The following is an 8037-nucleotide window of genomic DNA, read 5'->3' as shown; positions in this document are numbered from 1 at the left end:
AGTAGAGTCTAAGGCATTGAACTTACTTTTTCATCCACAAAACTTTTGTTACCATGATTTGGTAAATGACTTTATGATTCCGGCATTTCTCATGAAAAACTGTTTCTTGGTTTTTTGGCTGAGTATGGAAAATATGATTTTTTGAAATAAAGATATTTTCAAAATAATTTTGTTCGGTAATTACCCCTTACACTTTAAACAGCCTAAACTGATTTCATGAGATTTTTTCATCAATTCTACATAGGTATACACACAGGATCAAGTTTTACCAAAACTTTCGGGAATTCCAATTTGTACTAAAAATAAATTTTTACATTTTGATTTAGTTAGACTTTAATTTTCTTGTATTTTTTTATTGAATCCAAATAAGGGGTACTTTCTTATTTACTTAAATGTTTTCAATGGAAATAAGGTATACAGAAGTAACAGCCCATGCTGTTTATCAGATAACTAAAACAGAAAATTTATTTATTTTTCATCTGACCGATCAGATCAGTCATACTATTGATAGGATGCTAATTAAAACCAATGAACTCGCATCTTTTGTGGTTTATCAATTGACCGACCAGTTCACCAATGTAATCGATCAGATGTGTCCAAGTGACCGATCAAATGGATGAAATTTTAGAAAGCGTGATGAAACAGGATTTGATCCTACCGATCACTTCCATAATCTAACCAATCAGATGCTGCATGAAAAAAAAAAAAAAAAAAAAAAAAAAGAAGAAGAAGAAGAAATCTATTAGTATCAATTAATGTGTATAATATACACACACTTATTCATCAAGTACTAAATCAATAAATAATTAAACTTAATTAACAACTAATAATACTTCCCTAAATATAATTCACATAGAGTGTACATATATTTATGCACAAAAATATAAATAATTAACTTATTATATGAACTATTCAATTATATATTAATTGATCACCTTGAATCGGTATTGAGATTGAGATAGACTTTTAGTGAACCTAATTTCATACCACTAAGTTGGATACAATAATTAGTATTAAATATTAAAATATTATAATTACTATTACAACACTATACTATTACATATAAGTGAAGTTATACTTTAATTGATCTTAGTTTGGTCACATGATCAAATTTTTTATTATCATTGATTCCAGTATAATAAAAAAATGATTGAATTATCCATTGTGATTGAATTAACGAGAATTGGCTTAGAAAGAAGTAATTAGTTTTTTTTTTTTTTTTTTTTTTTTTTTAAAAAGAATAATTCTAAGAGACTTGACACTACTAGTATAGTTGGCAAAAAAAAAAAAAAAAAAAAAAAAAAAAGGTTCAAATTTGAGTGGTATGTTATCAACTTTGTTTTGAGTAAAAATTGTCACATGACAATTAATGGAGTAATTTTATATCTTAAAAAAATATAACAAGATAATTTTGAAATGATAATTATTTATTTATTAGAGCAATAGGATGTAGAAAGTGTTTTATTTAAGTACAGTATTTATTTTCACCCAAAAAAATTGATTTGCGCGGCTCAATTATTTTGGATTGCCGCCCAAAGATATTTTATCTCCCTCTCTCAATTCAAACACGGAATGGTCTAGAAAGTCTTTCTTAATGTGCTGCAATGGGTAAAGGGACGCAGACGAAGAATAGAAAGATGGTCAAATAGTCGCCCACTTGATCGGTCTTTCTTTACTTTTTCCAACCCAAGCCCTAACACTCTCTCACCTTCTTATTCAACGTAGATACTGAGAATCCTAGTGAACGGAGTGTCCATTTCTCCCCGAATAATCACAAAAAATACCGAATTTCCATGTCCTTACATTCGAATCCATCTTTTCCTCTTTCGATCGGTGTAGATTTCACTCTATTGGGTAACAAATTTGAATCCACAACTTGTTATACCTTTACATAGTTTCGATTGGTTTTGTTCGAATTCTGGTTGCGATCGGTGACATGAAGACCGAAGAGTTGGACGATGATGTAAAATACGATCAAGATCGTGTTGGTGGAGGAGGATAGATTGTTCGGGTCGATGCGAAGAGAGCGTTAGTCGGAGCGGGGGCTCGGATCCTATTCTACCCGACCCTGCTGTACAATGTGTTCCGCAACAAGATTCAAGCCGAGCTTAGATGGTGGGACGAAGTTAAGCAAGTTTTCTTTCTGATTTTTCATATATATATGTATATCATAGGCATTTCCATATTTATGCGTTTGTTCATTTCTTATTGAAAATTTTATAAAACTTATATGCTTTAGATTGTACACCTTTCTGAATAGCTTGTTGCAATTTGATTGGTTTCTGAAATATGTAGGAATAGAAAATTTCAATTCGGATGCTTTGCAATTTTGATGGGATTGTGTTTTAGATGTTTCCTTGGTCGTTCCTAATTTTTCTTCTGGCATTGAGAAAATTGTAGGAACATAGAAGAAATACTAAATAGAATGTTGACTATTTTAGATAGATTGTTTGATTTTTGAATTGTTCTTGACTTCCAGTTTGGATGTTGGGAAAATGTAATAAAAGGGAAGAAAATGGGATATTTGTTAAGACAGTTGTTTTGATTAGAGAAACGAATTGAATTGGTAGGTTAGAGAAAATGGGATATTTGTTCACACGGTTCTAATTGAGGCATGTGCAAAGCTTCCATTTACATTGGGAAAAGCAATTAACAAGTAGGTATCTTATAAATTACTCCATAATTCATTTTTTTCTTCTTCAACTGGTTAGAGAAAGTCTCCTCTGAGCTCAATCAAATATATTTTGCTGCTACAACCTTCCTTCCTAACTCTTTTTTGGATAAAACAACATCATGCAGAAAGGTAACACACACTCTCACTGTCCTCCGCCTTTCTGATCATTTGAGAAAGGTCTTTAATTAAACTCTTAAATATTTATGTTTAATTAGATGGATATGGCAAAGTTAACATTCTTGCACACATCCTTGCTGCAACCTCAATGGGATTCATCTCCGCCGGCGCTGCTATTCATTTTTACCAGAAAAAGTCTAAATTCTAGAAAGAAAACTATATTATTCCGCTATTTGAGAGCACAGGCTCTTCTCATGAGGAAAACATGAAACTTTTTCTCATTATGTTGGTCAGTATATATATCTGCTTTACCCCACACACACACACACACACACATATATATATAGATAGATATTAACCACTTTGTAAATGTTAAATGGTATATATATATAATTCTCAAAATCTTAATTTTGTTTTATAAAATATTTAATTATTTGTTACATATATATATACTTTGTGCAGTTAAGCAAATAGGGTTTAAAGATGCAAGTGAGTGTCCCCAATTATGCAAGTTAGCTAATGAATATTTGAGGAAAACCAAAGACTGTGAAGAAAAAATGTATGAGTATTTTGCTAAGGAGAAAAATGCTGAGTCACTGTATGTCAAGTTGGTGGAGGAATTCCAAACCTGTATTCTCAGATATTTTGCATTTCGTTGGAGCAAAGCTTCTGATATGATCACCCAGGTGTATATATATATACACACACACACACTTTGAATTTAATCCCAACTAATTAATTAATTATATTAATTTGTTAATAATTTTTTTATTAATTTAATTGTCTACTTTCTTGGGTTGAAATTAATTGCAGGTTTTGAGTGTTGATTATGAGAAGAAAATTGTTTTGATTTGCATAAACGAATTGAATTGGGAGGTTTAATGGGTTTTCTCATGCTGTTCAGCTTTTGTGAGGGTTAATTACTAGGCATACTAGGTTAGGTGAAGAACTTTGGAGGAGGGGTTTCAAGCATGTGCATTTCTTCTTTGTTAATGATTTTGTCTTAATTTCTCCATCGTCCTCTTGAAGTTTCAAAAGCTTAATAGTTTTCTTCTTCTTTTCATGTGTATGATATAGACACTTCTTTCTTAGAAGAGTGTCCTTTTTCATGTGTTTAATAGCCTTTTTTTTGCCTTAATTAATTTCAACTCCTATATAAAATTAGATTATTTGCAGTTGTCCAAAAAATAGGTCATATTTCTTGTTCAATTTGAGGCTTTGTGAACGACTTTACCCCATCTTTATGTTTGTTTCTCATGAAAAGAAGTCTTATTTATGTTCCCCTAATTTTCTTCTACTTCCTTCATTTTTTATTTTTTTATTTTTTTTTATTTTTGTGTTAATGTTCTGTTTGGCTAATTATTTCTAATAATTTGTCATCTAGAGACATGCGGGAAGCTTGTTAGAAGACTTTACACAAAGGTAGATCAGCACGTTAGCAGTGAGTGGAAACTTTTTGGTTGCTGGAGGCTTAAGCTTTCAAGGAGAATTACTTGTAAGGTGAGTTGATATATGTGCCATTGTCTATCTCTTTTTATTTTTGTTTCTTTGAGGTTGAGGTGGGAGAAGAAAAGTAGGAGAAGATTTGTGAGATGTAGCAATACAAGGTCAGTAGTTGATCTTAGTAGGCAAAAACCTCCATGGAAATATTAAGACAGAAAGATAAAGAAATATAGGAAGAATTAGTATCTTAAGTATTTGATTTTATTAATTTGGTTCCCTCAAATTCTACCAACTTTTTTTCATTTCTCTCTTAAAAAAGTATTCAGAATCCTAAATGAATTTTGTAGCAGCATAACTTTTTTGTAGATTCATTTTTTTTTTTTTTTTTTTTTTTTTTTTTTTTTGACATAGGCACTAATTGTATTTATTCATTGTTTGTTTTACAGATTTTTGGATGGGCTCATGCTATAAGACTTTAAGTTCTTTTTGTTTAAGATAGTTTAAGTAGTGTATGTCCAAGTCTTTGAACTCATTGTTTAGCAATCTATATCTCATTTTTGTCTAGGATCTTGAAACATTTTATTTAAGATACTAGCTTGTTTTGATCCAAATTATTGGAGTTGAAATTGTTTTAGATGCTAAGACTCATTTTTTTTTGCGATGGGATTTATTATGTGTGTTGTAAACAATACATTTTTTGGTTGGTGTAACTTATACAATATCAAGTATTTATTTGTTTGCATAATCGTGTTGATGTGATAATTTTTTTTTTTTATAATATTTCTTTTGTTTATAATGTTAATAATTTATAGGTTTGCTACAAATTCTTATCGTGCTACAATAAATATGTGGCTTATATTTGGTATTTGCCACAATATATATTTCTGGCTATTAAATTAAATTTTATTTTATTAATAATAGAATAGCCACAGATAAACTTCGTGGCCTATTTTGAATAGTTGCCATGACATGTATTCATGGGCAATTAGATTTATAGCTACGAATGAATTCTGTGGCCTTTTTGGATATTTGCCACTACGTATATTCGTGGGCAATTAGATTTATAGCCATGAATGAACTCTGTGGGAAAAGGGTTAAATTAGCCACGATATATATTTTCGTTGCAAAAGTATTGAATTAGCCACGATTAATTCCTATATCGAGATTGTTAATTACCACAAAAGTATTGTTATTTAGCTACGAAATAGCTTGTGGCGATAGGAGGTATTTTACCACGAGTTCAAATTTTGTGGCAAAAGTTCCACATTTTGCCACGAAAATTTTTATTCGTGGTTATTTGCAATCTGTGACGGGGCTACGCCCACGACTGAGCCACGAGCTATTTCTTGTGGCTAAAAGGCTTTCGCCACGAAATTTGAAGGTTTTTGCCACGAAGTGCCTTGTGGCAAGAACCCTAATTTGTTGTAGTGGTGGTGGTTTTTACGTGAGTTTTTGAGAGAAACAGAGAGGGAGCCGAGAGTTGAAAGAAGGAAGAAGGAAGGAGATTGTGCGTAGGGTTGGACCGGACCAGCAAAGGTGCACGACGGTAACCTGAAGGCTACCGGCGTCAAGGAGTTGGCTATGAGTTGGGTTTTCGTTCTGAAATCCTTACAGGTAAGTTCTTTGTTCTACTCCTCTTCTTTGATCTAAGGTTCAATGCATGTCTAGGACTACTTTAGGATGATTTAATAAGATTAATTAATCTGTTTACATGCTTTAATCGAATTAAAACGGGAACAAATTATGTATTTATTGTGTGTTCTTGAGTTTATATGATTTTATAAATTAATGCATGATTCTTTGTTTTAATTGTTGGGGTTGGTGTATCTTTGTATTAAATAACATTGATAATTATATTAGACTTCATTATAACAATTTAGGACACAAATAGTGGAGTTGCAGGTCTGAAACAGTAGTCGTGATAAAGAAGACGATATGTTTCGGTCGACCGATGTAGTGTATCAGTCGACCAAAGTAGGTGTTTCGGCCAATCGATGGAATGTATCAATCAACCGATATAGGTGTTTTGGCTGACTGAATTAGGGAATCGGTCTACCGAAATTCCTGTTAAGACAGCATATTTTGTTGTTTGTTTTTGGGTTTGTTCTAACGTTGTAAGTGGTGTTTTTGGTTAAGTGGTGATTGGGTATTTGGATAAAAGGTATCAATAAAAATATACCATTTATTATATTAATTTGTTGATACATATTTTATCCTAAAACCATTTTTGGACGCTAGTTAGTGGACCAATAAGATATTAATGTATTGGCTAAATGTTGGAACTTTAGCTTGAATATTAATATAACTGTAACACGTTACATGGTTAATTAATATAACCACTTTTGGACACTAGTTAGTGATTGGTTGCTTTTGTGGAAAGTAAAGATAATGTTTAAATTGGTAGTAACGTGGAATTTATTTTAATACACGTAATTGGATTAACAAATGGTTTTTATTCAATTATTACATTGTGAATAATTTGTGGGATAATATTGTATGTATTTAATTACATATGGTAAGATTAAATTATTTTAATCAGTTATTTGGTTTTAGATAAATTTGATTAGATTGTGGAGGTGTACAATTATTTGAAATGCATGTTAATTTTATGAGCTAAATTAAATGCATGCTACTTAGAATTGTTACATTTTGTAATACCCCGATATTTTAAAGGATTAATTAATTGGAATGAATTACTATTATTTTATTTTTTTTAAACTGATTTGTTTGATTAATTCATGATTGATTTCTTTTATTTTATTTTTAAATGATTTATTTTATTTAAATAAGTGTGTAGATTAATTGTCTTGTTTTAATTAAATTATATTTTTGTAATTATATTTGTTGAATTGATATGGTGTTTGATTCGTGGAATGTTAAGAGTTAATTGTTTATTTGATTTGTGTGTATCTAAACTTGTGTGATTTATTGTGAATTATTTGTATTTAATAGGTTTAATTTAATTAATTTAATTATTTAAGTTAATTGGTTTGGGCTTAAAAGGAATGGGACCAATGGATGGGGTCTTGGACTTGAATGAAGTCTTGTTGGGTTAATTAATAAAGGCTCATGGATATGAAGATATTTAAAATAATTATCTTTCTATAATTATATATATATAATTATATGTATATAAATATAATTAATTCATAATCATTATGGAAGAATATATATATATTTATTGAGATATATATAGGTATATCTAACTAATGATTTTTATGGAAGGAATATATATAAACTATATAATATATATGTGTATATATATATTTAATATTTAAAGACTATTATATTTATTTTTGGTAGTCATAATTGGAAAATGATTTGGATTTTTAATGTGCATAAATATACGCATAAGACTTTAGGGTTAAGGGTTTTTTCACGTTAGAAAAATAAGAGAGTTAGAGAGAGAAGAAGATGGGCTGACGAAAAGGTGGTCGGATCAGAGAAAGAGGAGACCAGATTGGGAAGAGACAGGCGAGTTCTTTTTTACTTCTCCTCTTAAAACTCATAAGCTTATCACCTTGATTATCAAAGTTATAGTTTATTTTTATTTTGTTGATTAAAATAATTTATTAATCGGTGTAGATGAGCATGTTTATTCTTTGAAAAATTTAAGATTTAAACATGTGAATAGATGTATTAATTGTTAGGATAATTTAATTTTTGTACGTGATGTTACCTTAGTTAATTTTTTTTTAAAGTTTGATCTAAATATGTTCAAGAGGATTAATTTTATTAAAATGATGTTTATATTATTTTATAAATTAATCTTGACCCAAAAATATTAAATTTAAGTACTTGGG

General features: G+C 29.9%; 1 long non-coding RNA gene across 1 annotated transcript in view; it reads left to right on the top strand.

Moving 5' to 3' along the window:
- Window positions 1-1290: 1290 nt before the first annotated feature.
- Window positions 1291-8037, top strand: part of LOC132307410 (uncharacterized) — a 28349-nt gene continuing 21602 nt past the window's right edge. Inside the window, exons 1-2 of the long non-coding RNA XR_009482223.1 lie at window positions 1291-3477; window positions 4176-4291. This is a non-coding gene — a long non-coding RNA (uncharacterized LOC132307410). The remainder of the gene's footprint in view (window positions 3478-4175; window positions 4292-8037) is intronic.

Source organism: Cornus florida, unplaced genomic scaffold (genome assembly GCF_030987335.1).
Source record: "Cornus florida cultivar Cherokee Brave unplaced genomic scaffold, ASM3098733v1 CherokeeBrave_3.0.0_Hap2_Chr01, whole genome shotgun sequence".
NCBI lineage: Eukaryota > Viridiplantae > Streptophyta > Magnoliopsida > Cornales > Cornaceae > Cornus > Cornus florida.
This window is presented reverse-complemented; position numbering and strand designations above follow the sequence as displayed.